We start from the raw sequence: 19,974 nt of genomic DNA on the forward strand, positions 1-19,974 counted from the left end.
AAGGCTTGACAATAAATAAATGAATCCATGTATGCACAGTAGTTAAATAAGAATTCTTAACAAGGATAGCAAATGGTACATTCATATGGACTTGAAAAAGGTATGGTAGGCCAGCTGAGAGGGATGTGTACAAATTGCCCTCTTAATATTGCCTGCCAAAATGCTTGAGGTCCCCGAGAGTTTTACGTGTCCAGGCACCAAATGTGTAATCAAATATGAAATTACTGAGTAATTTGAGGAAGGACTACAGTGGCTGGAAAATAGACTATGATGCACTGAGAAGGTGATGATAAGGGGGTGGGGAGCAGCTGTCAAAATAGTAGACAGGTAAGTAACAAGGCAAAAAGTATATGGAAGGTCCAGAAAACAATGGGGAAAAGACTTGAGACAGTTGATTAAAGAGAACCCATTCCATGCCTTGACTACAAAGCGAAACCTGCAATAAAAAATAATGATAATGTCATGTCCAGATGTCCTACCAAAAAACTGTTTTTACTGTCTTGCTCTGAGTGAACGATGGTTAAGGTTCTACTGTACCTTACAAAAACTCTTCTCTCCTAATGTAATAAAACCCCATCCATTGTTTTATATAGGGATCTGGGGAGTTCACAACCCTCTAAAGTATGCTTATGGCAATTCCATTATAAATGCCTGACTAATTCACTAATATAGAGCATATGTGCTGATAAGGGATCAACTCGTCAAACAATGAAGGTACAGAACTCTCTACAAGTAAAGGAAATAAAGGAAGTAAAGCCTTGTCATCTCTTCAAATCTGTTGGATGTCAAGTGTTGGCATTCTTATAATATAAAACTACAGCTTAGCCTTTTTCATTATAATGCTGTCATTGAAAACCTAACGTTGATGGATGGCATTTAAACCAAAGAAAAAAATAAGCCAACCATTCTTTACGAATACCCTACTGTATATATCATTACTATAATTCAGAGGTCTGATTAACTAACTAAAAAAAAATAATCGTACAGTATTAAGATACTGAGGTCAAGACAGCCATGGTATGAGATTAATTATGTAGTTGTAAAAGGGGATGGAACTCAATATGCAATTAGTCTACATTTTCAAACTCAGTTTAGTTTCCCATGTAATATCGTTTTCTCTTATCCACTTTTCCATTTTGTTTTCTTTACTTAATCAGGTGATATGAAGTTCAACAAGATTTCACATAAAAAAACTTTGTTTTATAACAGAAATTAAAATAAAGGCGTTATTTATATGAATGAAAGGAAAATACGCAAATTCAGATGCAAAATTAACGAACAAAGAATCACATATTTTATATTCCAAAAAAATCTACGTAAGTACTTTATCGGTGATTACTTCTTTCAAGCTATCAAAAGGAAAAACTTCAATTACCATAATCAGTACACTAGGGAATTAATATTCAATAGAATCAATATTCAGTACCACACAATCCACAGAAATTTTTTCTTGTCATGCATATCATGCAGAAAAATCAACACATGAATAGATAACCATATAATAATTATGGTGACAAAATTAACTGAAGAACGTCAGCTCAGCTGGCAATGAAAAAACATGTATATAAATATTCATTTACGCTATTCAGCTCAAACTTTACTTTGAAGAGACTCTCCCCATTAATTTTCAATACTACTTTTAGCTTTAGCAGTAGCAGAAAAGCATACGATATAAACCACAGGAATATGACACTTTAGAACGATGGTGCTAATAGAAAAACGATAATTTTGAAGCCAGGGTACGATACATTGACCAGAAAAGCCTGGTAACTTCCAATTTGGTTCTCAGACTCAGAGTGGTTTTGGACACGATGGATAAAGGTCACTATTCTGAACAAGTGCTTGTGTTGATGACCCATGGTTTCAGGTAAGCATAAGGCATTTCATGTTCCTTTTTCGTACGGTCTTTTGGAATATTCTTGATTTAGGAAAACGTTAAGAGGTTTTGATGATCATGAGCTGTGTTGAAAAAGAATATGGAAAGGAATATTGTAGGAACTGAAGAAAAAACGAGTATTTTAGAAAATGGTCTGTAGCCGGCGAGGTCTCTCAGAGCCGGTTGACCTTCATCCATATAGATATTTTTTTTTTTTAAATGGACTAACCATTTCTCGTAAACATTTTGAGGTGGTTAAAGGAAACAATGGTCGGAGATCCATGTTTAAGAGTTATTAAGGAATGCCCTTAAACCGGAGACTTCATTAGGTCTCTGCCTTAGCCCTAACTACACATCCTGGCTCGGGTCATAGTTTTTGATGGTTTTATTTTGACTTTCACGTTGCCCCTACTAACAGGACCTAATGACACTTACATAGCGTAGACTTTTTATTTTAGGATCCACAAATCCACTTTTGATGATAAGCCTAGGTACGAAAAATAAAAAAGTTTAAATGGGCACACATTCATGTACTGTTTATTATACCACTTTTAGTGCGACATTTTGCAAATTTTTAGTCCCGATTCCTAATTGCGTTTATGGTGACGTTTTTTTTCCCGCTTGGTAGCCTACTTTGATCATAATTACTGGAATTTTTTAGTTGATGTATGTCTCGTGGTATAGGTAATCACATTTCATTGATTGATCTTAGCATGAAAGGTTTTTTTTTGACGGAGTTTTTTTTTTTTATTTTTTTTAAACTGTGGTGATTTGAAGAAATATCGAGTGCTGGGTTTCACCTGAAAAAAAATTGCAGATTAGTGCCAATCTGCTCGTTTTCTGCCTCGTAACGGATGATTGGCTTAGAGAAAATGTGTCGTTCTTAAACTGCCGTGTAGTTATGTCAAGGAGTTTCATTTGTCCATTTTCAATTTGCTTATTCAGGGTTACAGCTTTCAATATTTTGTAAGTTGACGGTCTTTTTGTGGTCTCAATTTTCAGCATATTTGGTTAATGTTTGATGGTATTTATGTGGCTCAAGGTTAATTAGCTTGTAACTTACATGTGATGGAGAAAAGGTAAATTCTCCATAGAAACCAGTGATTATATGGTGAACTTGAGCTAGGCCTATTTGTGGGCTCCAAGTGGTTTTAGCTGTTAAATTTTAAACAAGAAATCGCTTAATTTTCAAGCTAACTTTATCAATTCTTTGAAAAGTCTAGTCTGGGAATGGACAGGAATGGGTGGGAGAGCTTGAAGCTATGCGGGTTATTTGTGAATTACGTTATGGTTAGGGGCGCATAAGTCTTGTCTTTGAAGGGCAGGTTGATTTTATGACTCCTAAATGTCGTACTTAGCAACTAGCATGAAGTGTATTTTTTCCCTTTTGCATAACCCTATCCGCTTCATACACGAATCATACGTTTTTACGTTCTTGGGATTTTTAAAGAAAATGCTTTCAGAAGAAGTCCGATCTTTCGCCAATTTAAACTACGATTGACAACTAAACCTGTAGCTACACAACCGGTCAGCCAGAATAGAGTAAGATATTTAGGTATTTGAGGGAGACCATAGGTTTTTGTGTTGAAGCTTTATAATTGATTTTCCGCTACTTCTTTTTCTTGGCTTTTGTATGTAGCTAGTTACCACAAACAGTATCTTGACTGATATTGCAAGCGTCAGCGCATAGTTTGGTTCTAAAACCGAGGGTGAATTGTGTGAAATTACATATTGTGAAAATATAGTAACCACTACAGGAGAGGTCTCGTTGAGAGACGCAGGCCGTTACGTGGGTGAGGGGGGTTCGTGTCTTTTCTTGTGTTATTTACACATTCTGTATGTCTTGGTAAAGAGCAGAAGCTGATATGTAGGGAACGGAAATTTGACTTTGCAATTTACATAAATATGGCCATTTTAAATGCAACGCCCGTTTTATGAACATATCGGTAAACAAAAATAATAATTTCGAATGCAAACGGTTTCCAAGTGAACTAGTGCGCCTGTACTGAGGCTATGCTAAAAGTTGCTTTAGGTCTGATTTTTCAGTAGTGCATATTCTCAGTGGTTTTAGCATAATACATTTATTTTTAGTTTGTAAACTGTTGCATATTGTGTTAAACATTTTTAAAGAAGCAATGATGTAAATACTGCTGTGCTCTCAAAGTTGCTCGGGGTTGACTTAGAGTGTTCGGGAAAGTGGCGTGTCATGATGAACAACATTTTAGCCTTTTCATGTAGCATTCAGATTTAACTTGGTCTACCAGAATTTTTGTTTATACTCTCCTATTTTAGTTTACAATAATTATCTGTGGACCTACCTGTACATAGTCACAGAAGGTGCGTAGGAAGGAAACCATTTATGCCAGTTACATTCAGGCTACAGATAGGTCTACCAATATTGGTGTAGATGGTTAGACGAAATTTGTTCAAATGGTTCTTTCGGATGTGTAGCATTAATTTAAAGTTTTCTCTAGTATTCACTGACAGTTGGATTTTATACATGGGACCTCGTCTCTCTCTCTCTCTCTCTCTCTCTCTCTCTCTCTCTCTCTCTCTCTCTCTCTCTCTCTCTCTCTCTCTCTCGTCCGCCCAATATGCGCGCGTGTATGTGTGTGTGTGTGTTTGTGGCAAACAGAAATCTTAGCCAAGGGGCTGACGTATAAAGCACCTCTAGGCAATCATTATCGCTGATTGAATGTTCTATTTTGATAAAGAATTAAAAAATTTAAGATGCTGAGATGGAGCTATTTTTTTAAAGCCCTCAGGCTGAACTCTTTTTTTTTCCTTTTACTTTACCTCCATTCTCGCATCCTTTCTTCAGTCTTGTTGTCCAACCTCTCTAGCTATTACTTATTAGTGCAACTTTGGAGTTTACTCTGTCCATCCAGCAAAAATGTGCCCCATTGCTTGGCATGACAGCCTAACTTTCATCAAATCCAATCCATTAAAACAGCGTTGTTAAGTTCCACATCGAGTAAAAGCTTTTACAAAGGGAACTGTACTTCAGCTGAAAGTTTTTTTTACTGGTTAATCTTCGGTGACGTGCCTGTTCAACATTCTGGCTTTACGTTCAGGTCCCTTCTGTCGGGCTTATGAGGTCTTTCGTAAGTTTCAGCAACGGTCACTTTCCAGTCTACCTAACTGATGATTTTAACAGCTTTGGTTTGTCGTTATATCTGTGCAGTAAGCGTATTTGACGCCCACTTATTAAAAAGTCCGTTTGCTTGACGTTTGATTAAAAAATGTTCGTTTTTCCTGCAGTTCGGAGTTTATTACTAGACAAGTTTTTTTTTTTTTCGGTCGGTCTCTCTCTCTCTCTCTCTCTCTCTCTCTCTCTCTCTCTCTCTCTCTCTCTCTCTCTCTCTCTCTCTCTCTCTCTCTCTCTGGACAAGATTGTTTCATGATCAGAGATTTAAGCATAATTTTTAATTCATTCGTGTACAACGTGTTGGAAATCACGGTTGTGACAAGATGATGAATTGGGTAGCCTAGCCATAAATCATGATTTTGCCTTGAACGTATGCAGCATTGACCAAAATTAAACTTTCCCATTATCATAACTTAGATTTTCCAAATTGCTGGTCATACCATGTAAAACCAACCTTCGTATCCAAAATGTGGAGTTTTCAGCTAAGTTACCCATTAATATTTTTCTCCGCTTTCTTTTAGCGCGAGAGAAAACGGTGACGTCATTCTATCCCAAACTTGTATTTACCTATCTGCAATAATTCAACAGTTTAGTTAAGAAAGATAGAACAGTTCCCTTCACATTGTGGTACACTTGATTACTGCTTAGATAAACTTTTTATGTATGTAAATAGAATTTAAAAAAAAACTCGGCGATATAAAAGATAAAATAACGGGCAAAATGAGAGGTAAAATTCCTTACCAACGTAACCTCATTCATGGAAAGAAGACGACACAGTCAAGATGTATCCTGTATCTATGATTTTGTGTCTTGCTTTAATTCAAGCCTTTTCAAACTGTGAATTATGGGGCCATCAGAAATAATACATGGATTTGAAATTCGATTTTAATGATAAAATTAGATAATTTTCCCGTGTGTGTTTTTTTTTCTTTAAGATCAGGGCTTATTAGTAATTATTGTTGCTGTTATATCATTACTGATGAGTACTCACAATGTTTTTCTGTTCCTTTTCAGGTACTTCACACCTAATCGTCCGACTTTCCCTTTGCACGTCTCCAAATTTTCGCCTCATTCCAGAACGACCATCTCGGGTGAGTCTTTATGGGGTTTCAGATTGAATTATGGGTCTGGTTGGTGTTTTTTAATAATTTTTATAATGGTCATTTTGATGATTAGCGACTGCCAAAATTTTGATTTGTAAGCTATTCTGTAAGGATCTTGGCTTCTTGCCTAGTAAGTGTTAGGTGAGGTTATCTTTAACACCTTACCGAAGAAGCCTGGACATAGCTTTCCTCTAAGTAGGTCCCATAGTGTCATGCCCCCATACAGTCGAAGGGATTTCGGTCAGACTCAGTACAAGTGTGAGAAGATAGATCGACTGGTTAGATGGTTTCCTGATTGGGCAGTTTTAGAAGCTGGGGGACAGGTGTTGCTTTAGCTCATATTCTGAAACTGCTTGCTTTGATAGCTTTTACTAATGACCACAACAATGAAACGCTTTAAAGGTACCTCATAGATTTTACTGAATTGTTTCACAGCGCATTTTATTCGCCCAGTTTAGGAAGAAATCTCAGTTTTTGCCCTGATATTTTCGTACTACTACCGTCCAGCAGATGAGTGTCATGAGCCAGTGAAACTAGTTCAAAGCCTTTATCATGTGGACCGGAAATATAGTTCACTTTGTGTTAGTGCCGTCAAAGCAAGAGTCTTTACTTACAGACTGGCATTTCGGTACACGATTCTAAGCTGACAGGACTAATTCCAATAGGCAACCACAGGTGTTGGATGCCCATTTTAAATGTCTCTCTCTCTCTCTCTCTCTCTCTCTCTCTCTCTCTCTCTCTCTCTCTCTCTCTCTCTCTCTCTCTGCGGGTCTATAGCTGGTAAAGATTTTTTTTTAGATTTGAGTAACTTGGTATTTATGTGGTAGGGACAGTAGGCCTACACCTAAACCTACACTTTTGTTTAGAATGAGACCGTTGCGATTTCTGTGCTACTCTTGGCAGCTGGTATTCGTTTAGAAACCAGTCCTTTTTCGGTTTTTGGGTAAACAGCGTTTTTGTGCCCTGTATTCAATTCTACAGTGGTTCTTACAGTATGTTTGAAATTCAAGCATGTTTTTCCCTTGACATTTGAGATTGCGGGAGATATCTACTGGTATTAAGACTGCAGAGATTTTGGGGCCGGGGGTGGGGGGGAATTGCAAGTGCTTTTTCAAGGGATTTTCGATATTTCAAGACCTTTTTCAGGAGACCCTTTTAGTTGGCAAGTGGTTTTTAAGTGGACCTTTGAAATTGCAACAGTTTTTTTGAGATCTTTGAAATCACAAGGGTGCTTCAAGGACATCTGAAATTGCAATGACCTGTTCTAGGGGACCTTTGAATTGCAATGACCTGTTCTAGGGGACCTTTGAATTACAATGACCTGTTCTAGGGGCACTTAAAATGCAATGGGTTGCTAAAGGGACGTATGAAATCGTTAGAATTGTTCTAAAAGGGTTTTTGAATGCCAAATGAAATATTCTTGAGTTAAAACATTCGAATTCTATTTGTTTTTAAAAAATTTGTCAATAGTACGAGAGGTTCAAATATGGAAGTTTTATTCATTTAAACAATAATTACGATTTTTTACGTCTTTTGAGAGAGAGAGATTCTTTTTGGTCCCAATGTTTGACTGCTGGGCACGTTTATAAAAGTGCACTCAAAGCTGGTAGCTTATAATATTAAATATTCATTATCGTTTTCATAAGCTTTCATAATCTTTAACACGTAATTACGTTCACATTATCTCTTTGTTCAAATTGAACGTCATACGAATGCATAAATATTTCAGTACTCACTAAATCATTCTAATTGACGGTTAACATTCGGATAGGAGGAGATGGGGAGAAGCAGAAGCGCAAAGACGTTTGCATTAAATATTAAAAATGTAAATATATATTGAGTAATTTTATTTCATCAAGTATATTTGGAAGAATCTATAATGTTTCTAGAATTACTGGAAGCGTGGCTATTACTTCGAGCTATCAAATTGAGTTAAAACAATTTAGATCATTACAAGTAGTACAAAAGCACTGCAATTATTGACTAATTATGCGAGGTTCCTTTCTTTTACATTTAGGATTTAAAATTATTTAAGATATGTTGATGCATTATCTGTTTTTATCTTGACCCATTGCCTCCCTCTCCTCAAAGTTAAACGCTAGGGAAGGGTAATTTGAAAACGTATTTAATTACAGAACTTGTGTATTCATGAGACGTTCGTGTTGAGAGGGGTTAGTGGGTCCTTTCATTTACGCAGACGGTTTAGCTCTTCGAGAAATGCTGCTGTCTTCTTACTGTAATTTAATTGCGGTCTGTGGAAATAAAAGGAGCTATAAACATACAATCTCCAGAAAAAAAAATTCCTTATATTATGGTTGTCATTGCTACAATCCTGATCTGTTGTAGAGAACTGGTGGCTCGAGTATTCACATACAAAATACAGGTGGAAATAACTATTTTGGCGGTGATATAATTTGGTTGTCCCATGACAGGGAGGTCAAGGTGTCGTTTAGCTTTTGTCCTCTGTGTTAGCACCTGGTTGACCTTTTTAGGGGGTTGCAGATCCATGAAAATTTTGCTTGAGAACAATGCTTAAAAAAATCATCAGGGTAGTCGGATTTCTAGATGTACCCTGTTTAAATAATAGTTATAGATTTCAGTTTCATTTTCTGTACGGGCAGCTAACTATTGAGTAACAGCTTTACAGCACTTCACTTGAAGCTGTAACCAATATCCCTGATATGTAAGAAAATCTATAAATTCTTGGAGCCAATAATCTCTGAAATCTCGTTGAAAGCATCAGCAAGTGACTGAATACCTCAAATCTGATCATCGTACTTTTCATCACCTAGCAACATTGGTAGCTAGCTAACTGTGTTGTAAAATTAGAAACCTAATTTTGATGATTAATAAACATACAGTATAATGAAATTTATGCCGGGCGGATTGAACGATTCATTTCATAAACCTGCTGTTCAAATATAGTTAGCCCGCTCGCATGAAAATAAATTCTAGCATCAGCTGTCATCGATCGCATTGTTCGAATAAAAGTTAATTTTTGATTCATATTTCTAATTTGATTGATGACGGCGGAATCTCTATCATGCTAAAATCGTTATTCAGTAGCTGTTTATTGCACATAAATACTCGAGCCATTTTTGCTTCATTTGCCAGTGATCAAGGTTGAAGCAGTGTCGACACACACACACGAGGATTTTTGTATCCAATTTTTGTTAAATTTGATATATTCAGTATACATATACGCAGTCTCTCTCTCTCTCTCTCTCTCTCTCTCTCTCTCTCTCTCTCTCTCTCTCTCTCTCTCTCTCGGGGCTGGTTGAATGAAAACGTCAGAGAATAGGGATTTGGTGTATGTTTTAGAAAATTGTTCATTTAAATACGTTCGTCTATATGTTCTAATGCTTTAGAATTTAATTAGGTTGTTAGATCACTTAGTCTTCATATTACACAGTGTACCGACCCCATTGACAGGCTTGCTATGCTTCGTGATATTGCGTGGAAGAAGTGTTTGTGCTTCCATAAATACTGTATTTACTGTTCAAAGAAAATTAAGTAGCTGACAAGGATAAAAGTTTTCATTTTTCATAGGTGACTTTTAGTAGGGTACATTGCGTAAAACTGGAACTTTAGATGTCTTCCTTCAGAAGTGGTTTAGTTTAAAGATTTTTGTAGCAGCGTTGAATTACCTTTTTAACTTGTAGAAATGTTTCATTATTAAGTTTTGCATAATTATTCCTTCAGAAGTGATTTAGTCTTATAGATTTACTTTCTAGCAGCGTTGAATTACCTTTTTCACTTCTAGAAATGTTTTCATTATTAATGTTCGTAAAATTAAATGTTATTAATTTTTGTATAAAATGTTTGAAATGAGGATCATGAAGGTGACTTTTCTGGTGCACGAAATCTTCATACAGTTTCGAAAATGCTCTGAAAGACTTCACGAGAACTCGACTGTTCTCATTCGAGGAGGACGGTAGTCCTCGTGAAGCCGTTCAAGTGCATTCCGAAACTATATGAAGACTTCGTACACAAAGAAAGGGGGTCTTGACTCTGCAAGACTCTGTATCCTCACTTTGAAGGAAAGTGATTGATCATATTTGGTAATTAATTCGGTTACTTTCTGTTTTTCAGAAACTACAGTAACATTACCGTGAGAAAAGAGGGAAAAGAGGAGGAAAAGAGAGAGGAACAGTGGAGAGAGAAGAGGACAGGAAGATTGCAAAGAAGAAAGCAACGGAACATTGGAGGAGATAGAGGAGGAGAGATAAGACGGTGAGCAAGATAGCAAGGAAACAGTGGAAGAGATTAGAGGACAGGGGAGGAGGAGTTACGGCGACGGTGAGCAAGAAGAGAACAGTCGGGGAGGGAGAAGAGCAGATCGAAGTGGACATAAGCAAGAGGACCGCCGAAAAATTAATGCTTAGTGGCCGGTCATCCAGGGCAGTTTACAAAAAATTTCTGGACGCTTCACTTTTTTTTTTTTTTTGCTCAACCGGCAGATTGTGTAGTTGCTGAAATTAGTTAGCATATATGTACTATTCAAAGCTATTCAAATAAAAAAAGTAGTCAAAGTTGTGAGTTTTATTATGTAGTTCTTGCATACAAACTTTATAGTTTGTAACACATCTAATCCATTTTAAATATCAATAAATATTTTTCTGAAATATCCGAGGATATTTTTCAATTAACCGTTCTATAATAGTTGACTATTATATATCACTAACAGCTCACGAAATGGTTCAAATATACGTAAGGTCCATCCTAGTGTCTTTTACACGCAGCCAATTGTGTAGCATCCGTTGATATTTTGACGACTGATCGCAGGCGCCCAACCAACTCCTCCTCGAGGAGCGTTCTTAGCTGAACTCCCTCCACTGATCCTAAATGGGCCGTCTTCAGTAGGTCTTTCACAACCAGCTCCTCCTGAAGAGTCGTCTTTTGTAGGTCCCCTTTCACAAACCGCTCCTCCTGAAGGGGCGTTCTTAGATCTCCCTCCACTCTCCACCTAAATGAGCGTCTTTAGGTCTTTTACTTGCCTCCTGAAGAGGCGTCCTTAGTAGGTCTCCTTCCACCTTCCTTCTGAAGGGTGTCCTTAGTAGGTCTTTCACTTTCCCCCGAAAGGGCGTCCTTAGTAGATCTCCTTTCACTTTCCCAACCATCGGGGAAAGACTGCTCTTACTTTCATGCCACACGACTCCATACTCCTGAAACCAATTACTCATTAGTATTCATTAATGCTAGGAATCACCTGCCTAATTAGACCAACAAGATTTTTTTAACTAAAATTAACTAATTATAAGTACGTATCTCTGAATGTAACTACAAACTCGCTGATCATTAGGCTTCATACTAGTAACTAGTTAGAGCAACACTTATACAGGGTAATACACATTTTCATTCACTTAAGTAATTTACTTTAGTTCATTGGATCAGACAACTTTCTATGATTACGTATAACAGTGAACACTACTACTTGTGCCTGAATGTGTATAATTTTTAAACCGAGAAGACTAAACTAAACAGTTTAGTAAAACGGAATTACGTATTTTTCCGTAAATTTTATAAATAATTAAAACCTAGGCTTACTTGTCAATACAAAAAAAGAAAGTTACACCTGTCATTCCCTCTTAGTTTCAATTTTGATAAAATATAACTAGCAAACTGCAAATAAAGGCTATAAACTTCACTGGCTGTTAAATCAAAGTTTGTGTTTAGTCGTACATGGCGACAAAACGTCAGCAATCTGAAATATTTCAAGACACCACCTTCCTACAGCAATGGAGTACCTTCTGCATAACTATGTGCATTTGGGAAGCATAGACATTGACTGATAGAGACAAGATGCAACGAAGACACTGGAAAATCATTTTATATCCCAGAAACTTACTTTTATAGCAGAGGAACATTTGCTGAAGAAAATAATTCCTTTAGAAACCTAAAAATTACGAACTGAAAGCATAATTCTCTCATGGCCGCTGAAATTCGTCACGATGATATTTATTCCCCTACTTTTTAACTGAAATTATTGTAATTATATACAGTAATTTATTCAACTGAAATTGTAATTATATACAATTTCTTCAATTGAAATTATTGTAATTATGTACAATTTATTCAACTGAAATTATTGTAATTATATACAATTTATTCAACTGATATTATTGTAATTATATACAATAATTTATTCAACTGAAATTATTGTAATTGTATACAATTTCTTCAACTGAAATTATTGGAACTATACATAATAATTTAATACCTTACAGTATCACTTGCATATTTCAAAAGTTACTTTGCCATGACCATACACCAACTGACTTCGATTATATTTTATATAAGATCACTAACACTCAATTAACGGGGAAAGCAACTGATTATCGTCACACCATAGCTTAAAAATATCAAATTGCAACCTCGCTGGTTAGGGTTAAACACGCAAACACCATATGAAGAACAATTTTAGTAGTTACAAAAATGCAAAACCCTGGCACTGTTCTTTAAATTCTGACACTATAAAAAATAAAATAAGGAATAAATATTAACTAAACCCTTCGTTACACCTTGGCTCCATCGATTAATGTTCATTGAAAAGATCTTAAATATTTGTTAGGTTTTCATTGTGAATTATGTCAAAACAATTCAAGAGTTAATTACGTTAATGTTTGTTTACAAATTGCATTGTTTCACATTACAAAAGGTCACCTGTTAATAAACTAAATATAGCTGTATATTAAGTGCTACTAGTTTCCAGTACATAACAGAAACTACTTATGGCTATTGCTTCTATAACGACTAGACCTCTGCTTGCTATGGGAGAAGGAGAGAGAGAGAGAGAGGAGGGAGAGAGAGAGAGAGAGAGAGAGAGAGAGAGAGAGAGAGAGAGAGAGAGAGAGAGAGAGAGAGAGAGGTCTTTTAACTATCCTCTATTAGGCTGAGAAAGAGAAAGGAAGGTCTATAAACTATTCTCTATTAGGTTAACACTACAGAGAGAGAGAGAGAGAGAGAGATCTATAACTATCCTCCATTAGGTTAGCACTATCGTACTGCCTCATTCTTCACAACAAAATGTTATTCCTTTACCTGTCGAGATGGCATAACAAATCAATAAGTTGTTAAGTGTTTCCTTTTTCATTCTCCACCTATATTTTAAGAAGATAAATCTTCGCCTTCTCCCAAAGAGGGCTCCCATGAACTGGAAAATGGCCTCGCCTGTCTTCCCTACATTCCTAAACCTGAATTTTCATTTTTTTTTTTTTTTTTGTACATTTCTCGGTGATTTCCGAGCTTTCTTCCTGACACTGACTACAATGCTGTCTACAGGACTCCCAATAAAATTTTCATGGAACTTGGCAGACATATTCAGCTTCGTTTTACTGTAAGGCATCGATAAAAGTCATCTTTAGGTTGCTGCACCTTCAATTATTTCACATTCTTGTCCACCTTTCGACCTCACAAGTAATACAAATCAACCATTCCTTCAGAACAGTGCTTCTTAAACTTTATTTGAATGATTCACCTAAGGGCGAGTGAAAAATGATAGAAACACAATTATAATTTACCAATAAACTTTGATGTTATTAACTAAACCAGACGAACAAGTGGGATGTAAATGAAGATATGCAATATGACATGGTTCAAATATTATACCTTCAGCAACTAGACCTAGTGTGTAGATGAGAGGAGAGTGCTATTAGCAGATTCGCGAGACAGACAGAGACAGCAAATTTAGAAAAAGATGCCAAAAGAATATGAGCATGCAAGCAGCTGGATAAGAGATTGAGCTTATCAAAACATTTAAAAATTAGGTTAAGAGAACTGAAAATCAGCAGAAGTATAACAAACCTTATGGAGATTGAAAAGGAAGCAAAAGAGAAAGTATAATAAAAGTGGCGTTTGGATGCGACACCTGATTAGTCTCATATGGGATCCTCGGGATTCCAAAATATACGGGGAGTAAGAGGCTTGTGATGTAACAAGTACAGGTCTTGGCAGGGGTAAAACCTATCTGTTATCTAGGGGACACAGAACTGCGAAGCAGTGTTGAAAGGGCAATATGGAAAAAATGGCAGCAGCCTGGATGAAGTGAAAAAAGATGGCTAAAGTACTGATTTGGTTAAAAGTACCGTATTATTAGCCAAGGCAAAATTATGCTACACGCAAAAGTTCTGTACTACTCAGTGCTGTAAGAACACTGAGCCTAACAAAATATAATGGAGATTATGAAAACGTCACAATACAATGCAAAATTTATAAACAAAGTTTCGTGGGAAGAGGTAATAATAATGCAAGTGGTATCCAACGACTGTAAAATAAGACAGTTGATTTAGGTCATTTGATGGGACGACGGCTTGAGGAACAGCTAGTCAGAAAAGCAGCAGGTGAGGAAATAGCAGGGGACGACCGGTTGAGGGACCCAGGAAATCGTAGAAAATGGGCAAAGACCAGTTATGAATTCAGTGGGAGACTTCACTAAACAGAAAGGAGTGGCGCGAGCGAACTAATTTTTTGTCCAATCCCTTCAAGGGGAAAACCAATGTAAAAACCCCAATTAATAATGAGGATGATGATGATGATGATGACGACAAAATCCCTTCAACTAATAATGACGACAACCTACCTAGATGAATAAGGATTATCGACTTCGTCAGCACTGACAATTCATACAACTTCTGAATATCGATTCTGTAATCCTAGTTCTTGGGACAGAAATGTAACCTCAGGTTTGAGAAGTTAGTCAGAGAAATAAAATAAATTTAGTTACACGTGACATATTTTAGGCTAAAAAGACAATGGTGAAAGACACTGATTTAGTTCAAGAAGCACTGCTTTAGAATACAACTTTCAGTCAGATTTATCATATTGTCCCAACAGAAATCAGTCACACTGCCATAGGCCGTTCTGTTATTAATGCATTCCTTATCACTCTTCAGACTGGTTACTAAATAATAGATTTCAAGCTTGTTTTTTGTTCCAAAACCTGTCTAATATATCTGTCTATTCTTGTTAACTATTTTGGTAAAATGCGAGATGAACAAAAAAAAAATATTTTCTATTTCTTCAACTAATGCAAATTTTACATCAGACCAGTAACTATTTTCAGAGATTTTTGGAATTTTGGCCTTGAGGATTACCATCAACCTTTCTTTCTGCCAAATCTGAAAACTACAGCCAAAGAATTAAGTAAAACTGTTGTATTAACCCATAAAAATGCCATATCTAACTCTTTCAGTCAACCCAGACACCGTAACTGAAGTTTACACAAAGATATCAAGGGTTAAGAGGTTAAACTATTAACTATTTATACCTCCCAACATTAGTGTCTACAGTAATAATCTTTGTCCCCCTTACTTGCCTTCGCGTGTCTTCCTCGTCAGTTGTCGAAGGACGGAACTAAAGGGAAGGTGTTGAGTTGGGATGGTTTTCCTGGAAGTAAAAAAACATCTTAATTCCTGTAATCATGGCTACATTCAATTTACTCCTTCAACATATAAAAACTTCAATCTGGCAAGACCGAAAGAGAACCGCATTAAGAGTTCAGTATCTTTTCTTGATAAACCAGCTAAAGAGCTTTTAATGCATAAATGCAAAGGAGAAATAGTTACCTTCCTAGAAACGCTGACGTAAGTTGTAGCGACCCCTCTACACAATGAAATGCTGTACACTAGCAAAATGGCACTTCGGAAAGACTTTCGTAACTTGAGTTTCACTTGTTCCAGTACCAGTACTGCTGTCCACAACGTTGATCTTGACTCGCCTCCCAAATCAAGCAGGTCGCTGATGACAAGCAGGAAATAATTCATTTAGTTTTCAAATACCGTAGCCCTGAAAATAATAAGAACGTCATGAGTTTCATCTACTAATACCGTCAGAACCGTACGTTTTTTAACAATACAAACTACGTTGAGAACATTTAGATTCAAGTCACAAGAACTAAGCTCTAGAGTTTTATCCTTAGTACTGTACAAAAACTATATTAAACTACATTCTCAATTAATTACTGACATTACTTTCTTTCCATTTTCTTTGAAAGCTTTTCCTCTGGTTTTTCCACGCTATTGGAGTCAATTTTATTTCACTCACCATGAGCGAGACAAGGAACATTCAACTCCTAGGCTCTGACGATTCCAAACTTACAGTTTCATATCCTGCAGCAACTTGTCATAATCCAAGGAATGCAAAGGTGGGCAGCCTCTTTACCAGCCTGAAAGGAAAAACCTTTGGTTACACATTTTACCAATACTGCTTTTACATTATATTTAAGTTCTCAGCCTAAATTTGAAACTTCAAGACCTGAGAAAGTAAAAATATAACTAAGAAACACAGACCCTCTGGTATGTAAAGGATTTAATTAGTTGCAAAGGACAGGCAGGTGAGAAAAATTTTCGTGTATGTCTCCTCACTGGCTGCTTCAAGTAATGCCGAGACTGAAATAATCTTTGACACTTGGAACAAATTTTGGCTAAAATTCAACCATACTTCAAGCCATTTTGTGGGTCCTCTCGACGAAATTATTTTAAAGGCTCCTCGTATGTAATTAGTCTTCAATGTAAAATGAACAAGAATGAGTGTCTTGTAAATCTTAAGGGTTAAAAAGTTGGAAAGCAGCAAAGGAAGAGGCAAAATAAGGCAGAGAGAAATGGTGCAGGTGATTAAAACGGGATGTTACAAGTAAACCTGTCCACAATATCCAGAAAAAGGTGTAAGTGCACTCAACTACCACCGCAAGTGTTTTGTCACCCCTGAATACCAGAACATGAGACCAGGTGCTCCATGAGGAAGGACAACAGATTTAACCTTCACAAAAGATCCAACAACTTTAAGAGCTGGACTCAAAATTTGAAAGGACCAAGGCCTAGCTTGTCTATCGAAAGATTTTATGAGTACTTATGTTATACCTGTTACCCCGACTATTAATTCCACCCAGACATTAAGTAAATGCGTCAACCTACGACAATAGCAAGACTTACTTAAAACAATATAAAGCAGTGATGGCATTTGAGCAAATTATTCAACAAAATTGTAAGCTGCATCCACGGACTCTAAAGGTCTTGAAGCTCTTTCACCACTGACAGAGCAATCAATAATCTTAAGTGGGAAGTATGACTTCCAGGGTCGTTATTAAACTAAAATGCAGATTATCTTCGTACAGTCTACAATGAATACTGACAGAACTGACTGACAGAACTGACTGACACTACCTAGTCGTAAGCTGAAAACGTACACCTTTGTTTCTTGACAGTGATCTACACCACCAGTTTTAGCATTCGTACCTTGCTAGGATCACTGATGCTTGCAACAGGCAGCTACGGGGATGCAATGATTATAGAGACCTTTGTGACCCATTGCCCCTTGAACCAAACTCCTGGGATTTGTTGTAGGATTCATTTTTTTTTCATGGATATCAGTGCCATCAACCTCGTGTATTTAGGTGGACCCTTGTTAACCCAAGACACAACCCTTTAATCAGGACCTGGGAAGACTTGAGTGTTTTAATTGGTGGCCGAGTTTATAACCTCTCTGGGCCCCTTATTTGATAATACAGGCTATAGCACCAAAGAAAAATTTTGGACCACTCAGACGAAACAAAGCAAATCACTGATTACCAAATGTCCTTGCACGGTTGCCCGAAGGTCATAAATTACAGTAGGGTATATAGCACTTGTGCCAGCCAGTCCAAGCAGCAAAAATTGCATTCTGGATTTTATCTACTGCCTATTTTAAAGATATATACTTTATACTCTGAAATCACCCATGACAGTAGGCCAATAAATCCCTCACGACCCGGCAGATCAATCACCTGCTAATTGTGTTCAAGAAAGGGCAACATTACCTTGAAAAACATTAACTTTTGTAACCAGACACTATACTTCATTACTGCTGCTGAATACTGAAAGTAACCACGTCATCATAAACGATACTAATGTCACTCTTCAAACAAAGAAAAACGTACAGAACAAGCTGAATGATTCACACTGGCCAGCTGTCAGAGGTCAGTCGGTAGATCTACCACAAAGGTCACTCTGACCCCAAAATTCAGTCACCACCTGTTTTGAAGTTGTCCTCTCAAAGCAATGAAATGGAAAATAAAAATGTTCATGTAACTTCAAATATAGAAGCACAGCAAGACTTGGGCTATAAAGTTTTTACCTTGACCTCTGGGGAAAACCTCTCGTGGCCAGAAGTCACCTAGGAAGAAATACACAATTCTTTGAATGTTCAGCGAATATGTGGTTCTGTATGGCGCCTTGGAAGGAATAAGTTGCTTTTGAAGCGCACACTTTCAGTGCTACCTAATTGAAGGGCTCCTTGAGGTTTCAAAGGAGTCTGAATCTTACCTATCCCAGACCATGCACAGGTATCAATAGCCTTAAGACTAAGGCAAAATTCTTACGTGGTAGACAGAAGTAGAAGCAAAACATGACATATTTTGGAAGTATCCAGAAGTATTAAAACAACCTTCCAAAACCCTCTGCTACTCAAATAATTGTGATAATCCTTCGTGACCATCTGCATGATGAGAATAAGTCTTGGGCTTGCAAAATTCCCCAAACTCCTATATATATAAAAGACCAACTAGTTATTTGACTACATTCACAAATTGCCTACTCCATCGCAAATGAGAGTGGATGGTAAACTGGAATACAGTAGATCAACCCGGCCGCATTTTCCGAAAAAAAAACCGCGTACCGGGACCTTTCCTTAAAAAAAAGCGGAACGCAATATCTTAAAAACTAACCATAGAATTTTATTGAAAATACTCCCATGTTTCCCACACCCAGATTACTCTTGAGATACTAATCTAACCTAAAATAACCCAACCTAACCTAACCTAACCTAAAGGCAAGGCAAAAAAACCGGGGCTGGTGTAATACTAGCATACATCTCAGGAATTTGCAACCCGGCCTAGTGTGGATTTCAGGACTGTGACCAATCCACAGTGAAGAAATGCATATGACTAAGCAAATGTTTAGCAGCATCAGTTAAATATACCCGGTCACTCATTGGAAATACAATACTGATTATAGTACGAACCTCCTTCCTGTCCCTTCTACGCACGAAGTTCAATTCACAGACCACAGAAAAGCACCAACTATTACTCTTAGTAAATGTTTTTCAAGGCCAACACTCATTTGGATAATTTAGCTATTCCTTGGCGTCCATAAAGTTCCAAATTCGTATCGCCCGTAACTTCGATAATTTAGATTTACAATAAAATTAGTTTCGAGACAAGCAAGCGTGCCTGAACCCAGTCAGTCCTACAGTGTAACTGAAAATCTTTGTAAAGGCTTGAGCCAATCACAAGAGTCCGCGCAAATCCCTTCATGCAGAGGGGATGAAAACGAGTCCTGATTGGCTGAGAGGACGTACAAGGTCTCTGGAAAGGTAGTGACATTTCCAGGTGTTACGTTAGTTTAATGACCGTACCAAGAGGTAACACCAATTAATCTCTCTCTCTCTCTCTCTCTCTCTCTCTCTCTCTATCTCTCTCTTGAAGACAGGGACGCTATGTGCAATATTCCTAAAAAATCAGTTTGCCCTCTTTGGCATGAACAGTTGAATAGGAACCTGTTTGTTGATCAACTGCTCTTGGTTGCAGCTAGGGTGCAGAGAGAGAGAGAGAGAGAGAGAGAGAGAGAGAGAGAGAGAGAGAGAGAGAGAGAGAGAGAGAGAGAGAGAGAGAGAGAGAGAGAGAGAGAGAATTATACGTAAGTGATGAATGGTAAGTCAAAACGCATTCACTTAATTGAAAACGGAAGTGCCCAGGAGATTTCAATGCCGACTAGAAAGTTACCCGTTGTTTCCCATAATGTAATTGAAAATATCTGGGCACTGATACTGAATGTAATGATCCATTATATACAAAATGTATATAACTGCACCGCATA

General features: G+C 37.1%; 2 long non-coding RNA genes across 3 annotated transcripts; one reads left to right on the top strand and one right to left on the bottom strand.

The window, feature by feature from the left end:
- Window positions 1–1,784: 1,784 nt before the first annotated feature.
- LOC136830692 (uncharacterized) lies at window positions 1,785–10,515 on the top strand. Its single transcript, XR_010850716.1, has 3 exons — window positions 1,785–1,867; window positions 6,039–6,115; window positions 10,220–10,515. It is a non-coding gene; the product is annotated as an uncharacterized lncRNA (long non-coding RNA).
- Window positions 10,516–10,654: 139 nt separating this feature from the next.
- On the bottom strand, window positions 10,655–19,363 carry LOC136830691 (uncharacterized). 2 transcript variants are annotated; one of them, XR_010850715.1, is made up of 5 exons: window positions 19,121–19,363; window positions 16,169–16,289; window positions 15,691–15,910; window positions 15,441–15,511; window positions 10,655–11,292 (listed from the first exon to the last, which is right to left on the bottom strand). It is a non-coding gene; the product is annotated as an uncharacterized lncRNA (long non-coding RNA). The 2 variants fall into 2 exon arrangements; XR_010850714.1 differs by having other exon boundaries at window positions 15,437–15,511.
- Between the last annotated feature and the right edge of the window lie 611 nt (window positions 19,364–19,974).

The sequence above is a fragment of the Macrobrachium rosenbergii genome, chromosome 47 (genome assembly GCF_040412425.1).
Source record: "Macrobrachium rosenbergii isolate ZJJX-2024 chromosome 47, ASM4041242v1, whole genome shotgun sequence".
Classification (NCBI taxonomy): Eukaryota; Metazoa; Arthropoda; class Malacostraca; order Decapoda; family Palaemonidae; genus Macrobrachium; species Macrobrachium rosenbergii.